The following is an 18,152-nucleotide window of genomic DNA, read 5'->3' as shown; positions in this document are numbered from 1 at the left end:
CAAGCAGCTTGGAACCAAGGTGGCGAGGCCCAGAGCAGGTGCTCCTTGCGAGCCAAAAGAATTGGGTTCATAGTACTCACTGCACGAGAGTGCTACCTACCTTGGTGGAACCTGCTGTGCCTACCGATCATCTAGAGATTTTGACTATGGAGAAAGGCCATTCTATATCACCTGACGAATCTGCGGAGTTCTTCCCGGACCATACGATTTCTGGAGTGTTGCGATATAATTTGAGACCGAGGAAAGAATCTGTAGTGCTAAAAAAAATGGTTGCTCTACCGCCCTGGGTTAGTGAAACGGAGAGCCAATGTGGCAAGGGGCGGGATCAACCATGCATTAGAGTAGTGGCCCGTGGTGAAGAAATCAGCGGCTGCCCAGGGATAAGAGCTCCAACGATTGTTTTCAATTAATTTCTGGAAGGGTCGATTATCACTGTTGCTAAAATGAATAACAAAGTGATCATTAGTATTATGGGGTTTGTTGTTGTTTTAGTGGTTATAGCAATAATCACCTGGTTTGTTGAAAAGATGGCTCCTGCTCGTGAGTTTTTTGTTGCCACTACTCCAGTACCAGAGGATCACTATAACTTCACACTTCCTTATCATGAGCAGAAGCACCGTCAATCGTACTTCAATAATACTTTCATTAAGATGTTGCATCATACTACAAATACTACTAACAGTTGAGTATGTGGAATGATACCTGCGCATCAAAAGAAAGGAGGAACACCTTTCATTCCTCTTCCTTTTTCACACAATGGTTCTTATCAAGCTTGGTATACACCTTTGTTTGCATCTGGGAAACGCACAGAGGGCGGACTTCTTTTTCGCCTTAATAAAGTATGCTACCAAGACAAAGATGGGTATCCCCAAGCCAAAGGAACTAAATGGGAATGGGAAGAGTATCAACTGGACAATGTTTCAATACCATATGTCTTCACAAATATAAGAGACTGTGACAAGAAAGAACAATTTGTGATTTCTGTTACAAAAACTAAAGCAGATTTATGTATACGTAGCATTGGGCAAATTCCAGTGGGGATAAGCGATTGTACCTTGATTTTAACTATTGAGGGGGTAAATACTAGTAGTTTTACAGCTTCACATAATACATATTTTGTTTGTGGTAACTATGGATATTACCAACTACCTGTTGGGTGGTCAGGTGTGTGTTATGTATCTTTTCTATTACCCCCTGTGTTTTTGGCACCTGCATCATATCACAGAGATTCTAAACTGGTCAATGACATAATTAAAAATAGATATAAAAGGACAATAAGTAAAAATGAGGTAGACCAAACGGACAATAGCCTGCAACAATATGTTGATTTTAATTTAGGGTTGTTCTCCTTTGTGGGTGCTGCATTAAACAGTAGGAAAGTGAGACGATTGACTAGGGTTGTTGAAGCTGTTACCTATCAGGCAGCTCTGGCACTTGGGAATATTACAGAGGAGCTCCAAATTGCGAGAATTGTAGCGCTCCAAAATCGTATGGTACCAAGGGCCAGATGTAGCAACTTTAAAATTTGCGAGGTGCAAAGTGCGAGTCCATGCGACTCGCACTTTGCACCTCGCAAATTGGTATGCAGTACGGTGTCTCATACACCGACTGCAACTCGCTATGGGGTCGCAATGACCCACCTCATGAATATTCATGAGGTGGGTCGCAAATTGCGGCCCCATAGCGAGTATAGGCACTCGCAAACATGGAGGCCTGCTCTTGTCAGCAGACCTCCATGTTCGTGACTGCTTTTAATAAAGCAGTTTTTTTTTTTTTTTTGCAGTGTATCCCGTTTTCCTTAAAGGAAAACGAGCTGCACTTAAAAACAAAAAACGAAACCTTTAGTTTCGGTATTTTTTCAGGGCAGGGAGTGGTCCGTTGGACCACTCCCTGCCCTGAAAAAATAATTTTGGGTCCATTCACAAAGTGGAAGGGGTCCCATGGGGACCCCTTCCAATTTGCGAGTGGGTTACCATCCACTTGAAGTGGATGGTAACTGCGATACGATTTGCGACCGCGTACGCGGTCGCAAATGGTATTGCATCCCACTCAGACTCGCAAATATGAAGGGAACACCCCTTCCTATTTGCGATTCTGAAATGCATATTGCGAGTCGGTACCGACTCACAATATGCATTTCTGAATAGCAAAGAGGCTTTTGCGCCTCGCAAATGGCGATTTTCGGCGTTTGCGAGGCGCAAACCCTTTGCTACATCTGGCCCTAGATGTGATATTAGCTGATCGAGGTGGTGCATGTCGCATCATCGGTAGTAGTTGCTGCGTTTTCATTCCAGATCACTCACCTTCAGTATATGATGCAATATCTAAATTGCATCAAATTGCTGCAGAAATTCACACAGAGACTGGTACTTGGACTTTTTCTGGATGGTTTTGGGCTCTTGTTTCCGCCTGGAGCTGGAAACTACTGACCATCCTGTGTGTAATGATTGCAATATTTTTCACATGCTGTATCTGTATTCATTGTGGTCCAATGTTCTGCTCCATGTGTATTACTGCTTGTATGCCTACCAAACGAAATATTACGGAAATGAAAGCACAACACATGTTAGATAAGGAAATAGCTGTAATGATGAGCATTAATATACAAGATGAATATTTAGATTGTCTCAGAAAGACTAATGTCTTCAGCTAATGCTGAAAGGGTTGTCTGTTGTAATTTAGTAGCAATTAGATTAAGCATTAGCAGAAGACATCTTGTATTTAGCAACTATTGTGAACATTTTGCGGAATCCATTTGTATTCATGGCAGCCATTATCTCTGCCACATGCTGCCATGTGCTCACCATGTGCTCTCTCCTACCTTCCTGTTAACTACTCTTGAAAATCTGTCTAGTGACAAGTTATATTTAGCATCTCCCACTTTCGCACATGCCCATTAAGATCTGCAGCTGTTAGTAATTAGTAACAGACAGTAATGTGTCTACTAGTCCTTGAAAACTGTTAGCCCCTCCTACCTGTTGACTGTGCATTTCCATATGACCTTATATGCATATAAGTCTTGCTTCTATAATTGTATCTCCTTCTTTTTTAGCCCCTGCGTGGGTATAAAAGGACCATGCTTTCTTAGTTCAGTGTGTTACTTCAAAGATTGCCGAAGGGTGCTGTTTGAACTGTAGTACCACCTCTTGAGGTTTAATAAACTTTGTCTTTTATTTCAGTTTCTGTGCCAACTTCTTCCTACATGGTCTGAGGACTTTGTGCAGAGAAGGGCGAACCCCTTGCACTAGTAGGCCTTGCTGAGGCTTACTTCGACAGGCACACTTTGGGAAGTGGATGTGTGTGCATGTGTCTGTTGGTTGTGGGAATGCTTGTGTTGGGAGGTGTGGTGCTTGTGTTTAGAAGTGTGCTTCTTGTGTGTTGATGTGCTTGACTGCGTGTCAGAATGTGTGCTTTGGACGGGTGAAGGGAGTGGGGTGCTGGAAGGGGTAGAGGAGGTTGGAGGGGGGACGGAATGGCCAGGGAAACTGGCCAAAGCCTGAAAAGATCTCTGTAGGGCAGACATGGCACTGTGAATGCCATCCAGATAGGCATTGGTCTGCTACACCTCTGATGCTAGCCCCTGGATGGCATTGACACTGGTTGTCTGCCCTACAGAGATGGTTCTCAGGAGGTCAATAGCCTTCTCTGTGAGGGCAGCAGGGCTGACTGGGGCAGGGGAGGAGGTGCCTGGGGGTGAAGGAGACGCCCACCTTTCTGGGTGAGCAGGCACGGGCAACTCGTTGGGGAGCAGAAGGGCGGGCGGTGATTGAATGGGGGTGGTGGAAGATGTCACTGTAGTGGTGTGGCCACTAGGATCGCCACCGCCGGGGAACCCCCATCGGAGGAGGTCTCGGAGTCACTTTCTCCAGTGGTAGTTGCCTCCCCCATGGTACTCCCCTCATTCTCCGACCCACTGGTCCCCTTGGCGTCGGATGTTTCTGCCTCTGTGGATCTGTGGGCTGCTGCTTCCCCCCTTGCCGGTGCCTCAGCTTCCTCACCAGATGTTGCTGCTGTACAAAACCAACACAAGAGAACAAGGATGGGGAGACAGAACAGGAGAGACACTTGTAAATAGCTGACTGGAGGTACAAGGTGGCCATACCTACACCCCCCCAGAAGACACACCCAACGGGCAGCACCATTCACTATGCCCATGGCCACTGACTACTGACCAGAACACTGCTCTACACCCATCCCCTGAACTACCTAAGGAGGCTACGTGTGGGAGACCTGACTAAGACACCCCTACACCCTTTGGGGACCATCATGTACATGGACACCAGTCAGAGTCCCTGCCTCTAAGCAGCATGAACCCTAATGCACACACAGACATCCTTCCAGACTGAAGCTTGTGATATGAGTACTCACCACCTTGTGACTGCTGTACAGCCTTCAAGTGCCCATCCAGGTCTGGGTACGCCACCGCCAGGATACATTGCATGAGGGGGGTCAGTGCCCCATGGGCACCCCTTCCACGTTGGGAGGACTTCACCAGCTGGGCCTCACAGATCGTATGCGCTCAGCACCGCAGGTCCTCCCACCTCTTTCTGCCGTGGGTGCTCCACCGGTTGTAGACCCCCAGGGTCCGTACCTCTTTGGCGATAGCATGCCAATGTGCCCTCTTCTGGTGGGCGCTGACCTAAAAGGGTGACACAGATATGGAACACAGAGGTCAGGCACTTGCAAGATAGGTACAGCTGGCTATTCGTCCACTATGGGACGGCCAGTACTCTCAGACTTACAGGCCATACGCACGCAGCATGCCGTGCACCATGGCCCATGCAGGTTCAGAGGTACACACATATGTCCATTCAAGACCATCCAATATACCCAAACAGTGCACCCCAAACCCAGACTCACCTGTTCCTCTGGCCGTCTGTAGAGTTTTGCGTACAGGGGCAGGACCCAGTCCACTAGCCTCTCCAGTTCCTCCTGGGTGAAGGCCGGGGCCCTTTCCTCTGCAACATGAGCCACATCCAAGACCAGAGGCAGGCCACAGCAGTATACACAGTGGAGTACCTGTCCGCATGAGATCAGGGAGTCCAGTGAATTGTAGATGATGAAATCGCGTACGTACTGCGGCGGTGTGCACCGTCACCACCGCCGGCGGCGAACATGATACGCCAGGATTCCCCATTGGCATCCATGTTACCCAATCACGGCGCGAATGGTGATAAACACCGCCTTCCGCTTCAACGTCAACCTCTAGCGGTATGAGGTCACTTCCACAATGAAAGGCCTGGATTACAGTGGGCAGAGATTTTGACAGTAACTACGAATCTATAAATAAAAATGTGCACAATGCAGGCCCTACTAGCCACATGAAGCACCTATGCATGAGACTATTCCGTAATATACCACACATGAAAAACACTGTTCCTTCATTGAGGTGTAGATGTAGATCTGTCAAGAAATTGTTAATGTTGAGTCACTACAAAGAAATATGCAGTGCACAGTTGATGACAATGTGTGCATATCTATGTGTGTTCATCACCCCTTTTTGATATCCCTCATAGGTACCGACCCTTGTGGCGAGGAAGGGCACCGTCGGTGTACAGACCACTTGTGGAGATGAGGACCATGGTGGAGCGTCAGATCATAATCAATTACAGACTCACACATGCAACAATTCAGGAACTTTGTGCCAGATGTACGAAATTCCGGCATTGCGACTCGCAATTTGTGAGTCGCAATGATGGATGGTGTCCCTGACACCATCTGCGAGTCGCAAGGGGGTCGCAAAGGCCCACCTAATTAATATTAATGAGGTGTGTCGAATAGGACCACCGCCTGCTCTGATTTTTTTTTTTCAAGGGCATTCACAAAGGGGAAGCGGTTCCAATGGGACCCCTTCCCTTTTGCGAATGGGTTACCACCAGTGTGACACTGGTGGTAACTGTGAATTGCTTTGTGTTGGAAAGTGGGTTACTGGCAGTGGTAACTATGAACCTACCACTGGCACTAAGACCACTAACCAAATATAGGTTCAGTACAGGTCACAGTAAATTAACCCCTTGCTCAACCCTTGGTAGCGATAACCGAGCAGGCAGGCCTAACTTAGGGGACAAGAACACCAATACAGTAAATAAGTGAGACACAACACTCAATAAAAATCCCACACCAATTTATAAAAATAGGCTATATTTTTATGAGTAAAATATGCAGGTACAGAGGGTCCAAAACACAAATCCAAGGGTCCGGAATCTCCTAGATGGTCCTTACAAAGGTGGACCACAATTCCCGCAATGCACCTGGCCAAATCCTTAAAAGTCCACTGGATGCATTCTAGGCTGGGGACTTTTGCTGGGGATGATTCAGGTGAAGCTCTGTTAACCTGTAGCTGCAGGGAGTCCACTCCTGAGTCCTTCTTGAAGCAAGGCACTGACCCCAGGGCTGTAGTACCAGATTGTGCAGCAGGCGCAGTTCACTGCAGGCCAAGGGTGCAGATCCAGATTCCAGCAGGACAGTCTTTCTTTCTCTTGTAGTTTCAGGCAGCAGATCTGAGAGGCTCTGCACCTCTCACATATTTATTCCCAGCTCCTGGGCATCAGGAAGGGGGGGGCAACCAATAGAATGCAGAGTGACGCCCAGATGCATGACCACTTCCTGCAAAGTGTGGCATATTCCTGCCCCAGAAAGCACAATTTTTCCAAAATCCATGATGTCTGAAACTAAGAGCTGACTAACCCATCCTCCAGTGTGGCTCATTTCCATATCTCTCCTCCTTCTAACATCTGCAAATTCCTTCCTTAGGCCTAGTATCTGTCTGAGGGGTCCAGAAGGTGGGGGATAGGTGATCTGGCATTCTCTCCTGTCTTGCTCTCCTTTGAGGCTGTATGTTTTATTACACCTCCACCCGGAATTCCTGTGTAGCACCCGAGCTGCCCTTCACCAGATATGCTATCCCCTGGACAGCCACTTATCACTTATTCAAGCACCTCTGCTAATCCTGTTAGCTCTGACAAATCAGAGAGGACAGTCAGAAGGCTGGATTTTGGTTTACAGAAAGAAAAGCCTTATAACATATTTTCTGTACAAGTTGTGATAAATTCACCAATGTCAAATTGCTGGATGTATCAAAACAAATCTCGTAAGTCCTTGAATTATTTTTCTGCGCTTTTCCTTTCTATTATTACCATGAAAATACCATATAGCAATGATAGCCTATAAAAGCGAGTATCTATAGTGGGGGAAAATTAAATGATCAGTTTTTCCCCTACCTGGGTTTATAAAACGTCTTTTATGCTTATGGTTACATGATCCCCCACCCCTGGGATACCTAGGGGAGATCCTGGGGGTACCTAATTTGTGAAAATAAGGTAGATCATCACATTTAAAGTGCCCACAGCACCAAAGTCGAATTGGGACACCATTTCCATGTAAATACAGTCTGCAGAGTCAGGCTGCATTTTAAAATGACAGAAAACCTTCAGCAGTGCCCACATGCAAAGGGCAGTAATTCTGCTGGGTCTCTACTTCCATGCCCTATTATGTATAAGGGTCTTATAGGTAGTTGGCACCCCCCTTGCCACATTGTTTACTAGGGACCTACAGGGGCTGTCATGCAAATGGTAGGAATGTGACTTTTAAAGACAGGCTGCAAGGCAGGTCTCCATTTAAAAGGACAGGAAGCACATAGCAGTGCACACATGCAAGTGCAGAAATTCTGTGGGGCCTCTAATCTCCATGCCCTATTATATAGGGGCTTATAGGCAGATTGTACACCCTTGCCATATTATATACTAGGGACTTACAGGGTCTGTCAGGACAATCAAAAGGCTACCCTAATACCTAGTGTACTCTACTACAAGTGTGTGTTTTAACAAAGCACTGGCCTGGGTCTGGCTAACAGAGTACAGGGCACAGTCAAAGTCAGTTATCATCAGCACCAGTCAGCAACAAAAAAAATGGGGATGAACAGGGCAAAAAGATGACTTTACAACACTTTGCGACCATGTTCGCGGTCACAGAGCAATCCCACATCGCCCTGCGACTCACAAATAGGAACGGGAATACCCCTTCCTATTTGCGACTCACAGTCCCATTTTGTGAGTCGGTAACCAGCTTACCGACTCGCTAAATGGGAATGGGCATCGCAATGTGGCTTTTGCGCCTCGCAAACAGCGATATTCGCTGTTTGTGATTCGCAAAAGCCTTTCTACATCTGGCCCTTTGTGCTTTACTGGATCCTGCACTACCTCCAGGAATTCGAAATCAGCATGCCATCCCTACTGAAGTGCAGGTGCTCTCCGCACTCCATTTCCTGGCCACAGGATAATTTCAAGTGACAATGGGCATGGGTGCTGGATTTTCACAGCCAATGTTCAGCATGGTACTAACAAGATTTCTAAATGCATTTGTACGAACCTGCAGTGCTATGAGAGGTTTCCCCAAAGTACTGACCTCCCTGCCATCAAGTATGAATTCTATGCCTTTGCCAACATACCGCATGTGATAGGTGCTATCGATGGCACCCACATTCCGATCATCTCCCCAAGAGTCAGTGAACAGGTGTACAGAAACAGAAAGAACTTTCACTCCATGAAAATCCAATTTGTATGTCCTGCAGACCAGTACATCTCAAATGTGAATGCCATGTTCCGAGGTTCAGTCCATGATTCCTTTGTGTTGAGGAACAGTAGTGTGCCACAGCGGTTGGAACAACTCCAAGAGGACAGAGGGTGGATCATAGGTAAGTGTTTCTGTCACTAACTGACACATAGCAGACAGCCAGGCTGTCTGACTAAGGGGCTTAACAATGACTACTCTGTGTTGCACCTTTTTCTAGATGATTCTGGCTTTCCAAACATGAATTGGCACCTGACACCAGTGAGGAATCCTAGGACGGATGCAGAGAGGAATTACAATGAGGCCCATGGATGTACTAGGAGGGTAATACAGCGCACAATAGGTCTCCTGAAGACTAGATTTCGTTGTCTACATTTCTCTGGGGGTTCCCTGGCCTATGGGCCTGAAAAGGTGTGTAGAATAGTGGTGGCCTGCTGCATACTGCACAACGTGGCAGTGAGATATTCTATCCCCCTCTTGGAGGTGGCGGGTGCTGTATGTCCTGACCAGCTACCTCATAGAGGGGATGAGAGTGATGGTGATGATGCAGAAGGGGAAGATGTCAATTCCAGGACACAACTGATACAACTCTACTTCCAGTAACTGTGTGGGACTTTGGGCTGACATTGGGGTTTGTGACACATACTGTCAGTGTGCTTAGTCATATAGCGGGGGGTTTGATAATGATATGTGAAACATGGTCCAGTTCTGCATGGTACAGATTGATATTTTCTGCATTTACTTAGGGCCCACATTTAGGCACACAGGACTCCCTTCATGCAACGTTTTGACAATATCAGCCGGTTGCATCCATACTTCACGTTGTTCACATTTTAACACGGGGACAGTGTTACAGGTGTGATATGTGTTTTATTGGTTGCAGGGAGTGAATAGTGCTATTTACAGTGATGGCAAGTCGTAAGGGGTGGGTGTCCTCAATGCCAACATGGTGGCAGCCTTGTTGGTAGTTTTAATGGGCCCATAATTTCTTACATTAGTTCATATTGCCTCTTAGCAATGTGTAGCGGCTGATCGTATGGGATGGTTGCAGTGAAGATTGTTGCTGAATTACTTCTTGAAGGCGGCCTTGTTCTTTGCTGGGGTTCCAGTTCCATATCTTGGCATGAGGATCCGTTTGGGCACCTGCTGTTGATCTTGAGGGGATGACATGGTAGGCCCTTGGGTTTCCTGTGAGGGAAGTTCCTGGGATGTTTCTGCTGATGGTATAATTTTATGGTGGGTGTCTGTAGGAAAGTACCATCTTGCCTGGCATGTTACCCCCATTTTTACTTATATGTCAGTTTGTTTTTGCCTGTGTCACTGGGATCCTGCTAGTCAGGACCCCAGTGCTCATAACTGTGGCCTGTATGTGTTCCCTGTGTGGTGCCTAACTGTATCACTGAGACTCTGCTAACCAGAACTTTAGGGCCATATTTATACTTTTTGACGCACAACTGCGCCAACGCAGTTGTGCGTCAAAAATTTTAACGCCGGCTAACGCCATTCCAAAGCGCCATGCGGGCGCCTTATTTATGGAATGACGTTAGCCGGCAGAGCTGACTGGTGTGCGTCAAAAAAAATTACCCACACCAGGCAGCGTAGGGGAAAATGGAGCTTGGGCGTCAAAAAATGGGGCAAGTCGGTCCGAGGCTAAAAATCTGCCTCAACCCGCTTTGCGCCATTTTTTTTGACTCCCACCCTCCATTGACATGACTCCTGTCTTAGCAAAGACAGGAGTCATGCCCCCTTGCCCAATGGCCATGCCCAGGGGACTTATGTCCCCTGGGCATGGTCATTGGGCATAGTGGCATGTAGGGGGGCACAAATCAGACCCCCCTATGCGCCAAAAAAATACGAAAAAAATATACTTACCTGCACTTACCTTAATGTCCCTGGGGTTGGTCCCTCCATCCTTGGGAGTCCTCCTGGGGTGGGCAAGGGTGGCAGGGGGTGTCCCTGGGGGCATGGTAGGGCACCTCTGGGCCCAGAGCTCCTCCAGTGTGTCCCAGACCTGTGCCATCTTGAATGTAGAGATGTGAGGGCACAATGGAGACCTCTGAGTGGGCAGTGCCAGCAGGTGATGTCAGAGACCCCTCCTGATAGGCTCTTACCTGGTTAGGTAGCCAATCCTCCTCTGAGGCCTATTTAGGGTCTCTCCTGTGGGTTTCTCTTCAGATAACGAATGCAAAAGCTCACCAGAGTTCCTCTGCACTTCTCTCTTCAACTTCTGCCAATGATCGACCGATTACTGCTCCAGGAAGCCTGCAAAATCACAACAAAGTAGCACAATGACTACCAGCAACATTGTAGTGCCTAATCCTGCCGGCTTTCTCAACTGTTTCCTGGTGGTGCATGCTCTGAGGGCTGTCTGCCTTCACCCTGTACTGGAAGCCAAGAAGAAACCTCTTGTGGTTCAACGAAATCTTCCCCTTGGTAACGCTGGCACCAAACTTCTGCATCACCAGTCCCCTTGGTCCCCTCTCATCTTGATGAGCATGTTCTCTGAAACACAGGAGCTGGATCCAAGTGACCCCGACAGTCCAGTGGTCCCTCTGTCCAAATTTGGTGGAGGTAAGTCCTTCCTTCCCCAAGCCAGTCAGTAATCATGTGTACTGCGTGATCTGCAGCTGCTAGGGCTTCTGTGCACTTTTGCAAGACTTCCTTCATGCACAGCACAGCCCAGGTCCCCAGCACTCCGACCTGCATTTCCCAACTCGCAGAGTTGACCTCCAGCTTCGTGGGACCCTCTTTTGTTGTGTTGAGATGACTGCCATGCTCTGATTTCTTGAACACCTGTTCAAGTGCTTCTGCGGATGCTGCCTAGTTCTGCATGGGCTCTCTCTGTTGCTGAGCGCCCCCTCTGTCTCCTCCTCCAAGGGGCTACCTCCTGGTCCATCCTGGGCCCAGGCAGCACCCATTATCTTCAACTGTGACTCTTGCAGCTAGTAAGGCTTGTTTGTGGTCTTTTTGCATGGAAACAACTCTCCTTCCTCCAGCACATCGTGGGACATCTCCTGACCACAGGAGGAGTTCCTGGCACCATCCGTTGTTGCAGAATCTTCAGCTTCTTCCACCTGGAGGCCATTTTGCACCTTCATGTGGGGTTTAGTGGGCTCCTGCCCCGACACTTGCGTGACTCTTGGACTTGGTCCCCTTCCTTTACAGGTCCTCAGGTCCAGGAATCTGTCTTCAGTGCTTTGCAGTCAGTTGTTGTCTTTGCAGAATCGCCTATCTGGACTTTACTGTCTTTCTGGGGTAGTAGGGTAAATGTACTCCTACTTTTCAGTGTCTTGGGGTGGGGTATCTTTGACACCCTTAGTGTTTTCTTACACTCCCAGCGACCCTCTACACACAACACTAGGCCTGGGGTCCATTTGTGGTTCGCATTCCACTTTTGTAATATATGGTTTGTCTTGCCCCTAGGCCTATTGTCTCCTATTACATCCTATTGTATTCGACAGTGTTTGCACTACTTTTCTAACTGTTTACTTACCTGATTGTGGTTTGTGTGTATATTTTGTATATTTTACTTACCTCCTAAGGTAGTATATCCTCTGAGATACTTTTGGCATATTGTCACTAAAATAAAGTACCTTTATTTTTAGCAACTCTGAGTATTCTGTTTTTCATGATATAGTACCTATATGATATAAGTGGTGTAGTAGGAGCTTTGCATGTCTCCTAGTTCAGCCTAAACTGCTCTGCTATAGCTACCTCTATCAGCCTAAACTGCTAGAACACTACTAATCTACTAAAAAGGGATAACTGGACTTGGAACAAAGGTGTAAGTACCATCTGGTACCCACTATAAACCAGGCCAGCCTCCTACATTCAGGAACATTCATTTTAGTCATGAGAAAACTGTAAAGAACATAAAGAGCTATCTTTTTAAGAATATTCATTTTATTCATGAGGAAACTGTGAAGAGCATGAAAAGCAGTTATTTCAAGAACATTTGTTTTCTGTCATGTGAAAATTGTGAAGAACAGGCTTTCTCCTACAATATTTATTTACAATCAAATCCAGTGTGCTGAAGAAGAGGAAAAGAATATGAAATCAGAAGTTGCATAATCTCATACCAAAAACCTCCTCAAGTAAAATTTCATTGCAATTTTTACCATTAATTGAAAACACAGAATGAAAAGGCACTCACCTTACAAGAGATGCAGAAGAAGGTGGATGAGAATCCTTCACAATAAATTTTAGACCAATTGCCGTACCATGATGGAGTGTTGTATCTGCCCACTCCGAAGTCAAGAAAAAAGTTTCTGCATGATTGTCATGATAATCCTCTGGCAGGTGTCAAAGGAACTGAGAAAACTGAAGAATTCACTAAGAGACAACTTTAGTTGCTAGGCATGAGACAAGATATCAAGCAATATGTGGCTAGCTGTGGAATTTGTGCATATGGAAAATCAACTAGACAAGCTCTGCAGGGGCTTTTACAACCATTACCAGTTCCCCCTCATCCTTGACATACCGTTACCATGGATCTAATTGTTGACTTACCCTCTAATCAAGGGTACAACACTATCTTGGTCATGGTAGATGCCTTTTCAAAGATGGGCAATTTTGTTGCATTAAAACACGTACCAAGTGCTAAGGCGTTGGCTCGGTGTGCATATAGTTCGAGCCCACTGGGTATGGAAAATTATAATCTCTGACAAGGGCTCGCAATTCCTGTCCCATTTTTGGAGAGCTTTCACCGTAGGATTAAATATAGCGACTAGATACCCCACTAGTTATCACCCAGAGACAGATGGACAATCTGAGAGGGTTAATTAGGAACTAGAACAGTACTTTAGGCTATTCTTTTTCGATCAAGAAGTGTACTGGCCAGATCTCCTTCGGGCGACCGAATTCCCACATAACAATGCCAAGAACACTTGCACAGCCTACACCCCATTTTTTTTTATTCACAGTATGCACCCGAATAGCACAGTCAGCACTGATGTGATTTCTGTTCCTGCAGTTAAGGATTTGGTACAACATTTAAAGACCATTCAGGAGTTAGCTACTGAGAATCTGGTGCAGTGTAAGAAACTATATAAGAAATATGCTGACAGAAAAATAAGAGTCGAAAAGAAATACCAGGCAGGAGCTAGAGTTTGGTTAAGTACAAAACATTTGAGGTTAAAAGGGAACCAGAAGTTCCAACAACGTTTCATGGGTCATTACATAGTTGAGAAGAAATTTAATCCATTGACATATAGGCTTAGGTTGCCTTCCCAACTTAAAATCCATCCAGTATTTACATAGATTTTTACATGAAGAAGACTTGGCCAGATTACCAAGAAAAATCACCACCCAAACCGATACAAACTGAAGGAGGTAAGGAATTTGTGGTGTAAAGAATTCTAAATTCAAAGAACGTTTGTGGAAAACTATACCATTCAATAGACTGGAAGGGTTACAGCTCTAAGGAAAGATCTTGGGAAACACAAACTGATATCCTTGCTCCAAGAATGGTGAAAGCCCTTCATTGTCAGTACCACTACAAGCCTCGATTGGGAGAGCCGTTCCTGTGGAGAGGTACTGTCAGGAAATCCTCAGTTTCTCCAGCTCCCCATCTCCAGGTTTTGGTGGTTCTTTGAAGTTGGCTATACCCGCACAATCAGCAGATTTCGTTATGGAGAGTATCCTGGAAGCGGAGGGCTCTCAAAATGGTGGCTGCTGAGAGTCAAGTTTGGGGCTCTAGTGTCAATCATTTGTAAAGAGCGCTACTCACCCGGTAGGGTCTCAAGGCCGCTGGAGGGGAAGGGTTGCTACTGCTCGAATAACCAGGTCTTGAGGCGTTTCCTGAAGGTCAGGAGGTCCTGGGTCTGTCGTAGGTGGACTGGGAGGAAGTTCCAGGTCTTGCTGGTGAGGTGGGAAAAGGAACTGCCGCTGGCTGTAATTCGATGGATGCGGGGAATGGTGGCGAGGGTGAGGTTGGCGGATGGGAGAGTGGAAGGTGAGTCGCTCATTGAGGTAGGCAAGGCCTGCGTTGTGGAGAGCTTTTTAGGCATGGATGAGGAGTTTGAAGGTGATCCTCTTGATGATGGCAAGCCAGTGTAGGTCTCTGAGGTGGGCTGAGACGTGGTCGTGGTGTGGGATGTTGAGGATGAGGCCTGCAGAGGCGTTCGGTATACGTTGCAGTTTCTTCTGGAGCTTGGCCATTGTTCCTGCGTAGATTGCGTTGCCGTAGTCCAGTCTGCTGCTGACAAAGGCGTGGGTGACCATCCTTCTGGTTTCGGTGGGGATCTATCTGAAGGTCTTGCAAAGCAAGCAGAGGGTGTTGAAGCAAGAAGATGAGACGGCATTGACTTGCTGGGTCATGGTGAGTGATGAGTCTAGGATGAAACCTAGGTTGCGTGTGTGAGTGGTGGGAGTTGGTGCAGTTCCTAGGGTGGTTGGCCAGCAGGAGTCGTCCCATGAGGAGCGGTTGGAGCTGAGGATGAGGATCTCAGTCTTGCCCGAGTTCAGCTTGAGGCAGCTCTTCTCCATCCAGTTGGCGATGGCATGCAGTCCGTCGTCGAGATTGGTCTTTGCAGTGGGGGGGTCCTTGGTGAGTGAGAGGATCAGCTGGGTGTCGTCTGCATAGGAGACAATGTTGAGGCTGTGAGATCGGACGATGTTGGCGAGTGGAGCCATGTAGATGTTAAAAAGAGTTGGGCTTAGAGAGGACTATTGGGGAACGCTGCAGATGGTCTTGGTGGCTTCAGACAGGAAAGGAGGGAGGTGGACCCTCTGAGTTCTACCGGAGAGGAAGGATGTGATCCAGTCCAGGTCCTTGTGGCAGATTCCACCGTCGTAGAGGCGTGTGTGTAAGGTGTAGTGACAGACAGTGTCAAAGGCTGGTGAGAGGTCTAGGAGGATGAGGGCAGCGGTTTCGCCTTTGTCACGCATGGTCCTGATGTCGTCAGTTGCGGTGATGAGTTCAGTCTCTGTGCTGTGGTTCTCATGGAATCCGGATTGGGAGCTGTCTAGCGTGTTGTTGTCCTCCAGGAAGTGGGTCAGTTGGCCGTTGACGATATTCTCGATTACCTTTGCCGGGAAGGGAAGGAGGGCAATGGGGCGGTAGTTCTAGAGGTCTCCGGGGACTGCTTTGTTTTTTTTTTAGCAGGGCGTTGACTTTGGCGTGTTTCCAACTCTCCGGGAAGGTGGCGGTCTAGAAGGAGCTGTTGATGATCATACAGAGTTGGGGGGCGATGATGTGTCTTGCTTTGTTGAAGACATGGTGGGGGCAGGGGTCAGAGGTCGATCCGGAGTGGATGGTGCTCATGGTATTGATGGTGTCCTCGTCCTTGGTGTGGGCCAGGTGAGAAAGATGTTGGTGTGGCTGGGTGCGTTGGGGGTTAGTGGTGGCCATAGTGGTCGTGGGGGTCAAGGAGATGAAGCTGCCCAGGATGTCCATGATTTTGCGATGAAAAAAGGTGGAAAGGGAGTCGGAGAGGTCTTGCAAAGGAGGTGGGTCGATGGAGCAAGACTTGGGGTTGGCGAGTTCTTTGACGATGCTGAAGAGCTCTTTGCTGCCGTGGGCATTGTTGCCAATGCGATCTTTGTAGAAGGATCTTTTGGTGGTCTGGATGAGCTGGTGGTTCTTGCGGATGGCTGTCTTGAGGACGGCGTGGTTGCTCTCTGTTTGTTTGTGGCGCCACTTCTTCTTGATTTTCCGGCACTCTCGCTTGGAGGCCTGAAGGTCAACGATGAACCAGATTGCTTTAGTGCTGGTGCGGTTGTTGGAGATTGTTCTGAGGGGAGCGATGGTGTTTGCGCAGTCGTTCATCCACTGTCTGAGGTTGAGGGCGGCTGTGTTGGGGTCAATGGTGCTCGGTGGCGGGGCACGGTTGAGGGTAGAGATCAGCCGGTCTTCCAAGATCTTGTTCCAGCTGCGGTGGGGGATCTGTTGTGGGTGGTGGTGAGCGGTGGGTTTCTGGAAGGTGAAGTGGACGCAGCAGTGGTCTGCCCAGTGGAGTTCAATGGTATGGCTGAAGGTGACGTGGCTGTTGGCAGAGATGATGGAGTAGAGTGTGTGGCTGGCTGAGTGGGTGGGCGTCGTGACAAGTTGTTTGAGACCGAGGTTGTCGAGGTTGTCGATCAGAGCGGTGGTGTTGCTGTCACCGAGGAGAATGTAGTCTGTAGAATTGAGGGCCTGGGTGCTGATTGTGTCAGCGATGGCATTGCTGAACTGTGGTTGGGGGCCAGTGTTGTGGCTGGAGGAGCTCTTCTGGACAGCTGAGTGATGTGAAGTGCACGCGCAGCCTCTGAAGTGACGTACTTCACTGAGAAGATTTTGAGCAACAGAAGCCTTTCAGGAGAAGTTGTGCATTTGTTTTCCTGATCAATTGTTGTAGTCACGCAAGTATATTGAGAGAGAGAGAATGATTTCTTAAGAGTTTCATTTTCAAGCCATAGAAGCCTTTATTTCATAGAACATTCATTTTAGTCATGAGAAAATAGTAAAGAGCAGGAAGAATAGTCTTTCTTTTAGTCCTGAGAAAAAAGTAGAGAGCAGGAAAAGCAGCTATTTAAAAAAAAAATATTCATGAGAAAACTGTAAAGAGGAGGATGAGCAGTATTTTCAAGCACATTCATTTTAGTTATGAGGAAACTGTGAAGAGCAGGAAGAGCAGTTATTTCAAGAACATTCGTTTTCTGTCATGTGACAATTGTGACAAACAGGTTTTCTCCTACAATATTTATTATCAATCAAATTCAGCGTGTGATACAAGAGGAAAAGAATATGAAGACAGAAGTTGTATAATTTCATACTAAAAACCTCCACAAGTAAAATTTCATTGTAATTTTTACCATCAATTGAAAACACAGAAGAGAAGCTAACGCCTCTCTACACTGGGGTTCCGCACATTAAAAGTTACCTTTTTTAAAGAAAAGAATAATCCAAGTTAAAAGGAATTGAGAAGGTACGAATTAGTGTGAAAGATTATTAATGTTTTGCCTTCTCTTACAGCACATGTAACATAACCACTGAGTCCTCAGAAACAAGAAGAACTGTGATAGACGAGCACAGAGTAGAGGACAAGGCAGTCTATTCTTTCATCCCCATTCCCTTTCCCCGCAAAGAGTTTTTTTAGTTTTCAGATAAGAATATAGTTGGGGACTTGAACTTTAGGAAGGCATTGGGTTCAAGGCGCCATTCTGCTTCTGTCAAGATTTGCAAAAGATACCATTTGTGACACCAAGTAGGTGCACCTAGATTTCTCATCATACATTTCAGCTCACCATGACAATGATACCAATACTCGTTGGTGCCACGTTGGCATGCTATCATATTAATCAAGCTTTATTCTAACTTTTCATCCTTTCCTTATACTTTTAAATACATTCTTTTCAGAGAGGTTTTGAAGATTAACTTCTTTATTTAGTATGTGGTTTACAGCAGATGAAAGTCCAGACAAACCATTCTCAATGAGAAGATGGTATAAGTATGGAATATCTGGCACAATCTAGGATCCTCTGAATATAATTAGGTTTATTGGTACACAGCTGCTGGTATCTATAAGGGACGGACAATTGTGGAAATTAGCGAGCCTCTAAACGTTTCACACACACATTCATGGGAGCTGCTTTAGCTTGTTTCA

Source organism: Pleurodeles waltl, chromosome 5 (assembly GCF_031143425.1).
Source record: "Pleurodeles waltl isolate 20211129_DDA chromosome 5, aPleWal1.hap1.20221129, whole genome shotgun sequence".
NCBI classification, from domain to species: domain Eukaryota; kingdom Metazoa; phylum Chordata; class Amphibia; order Caudata; family Salamandridae; genus Pleurodeles; species Pleurodeles waltl.
This window is presented reverse-complemented; position numbering follows the sequence as displayed.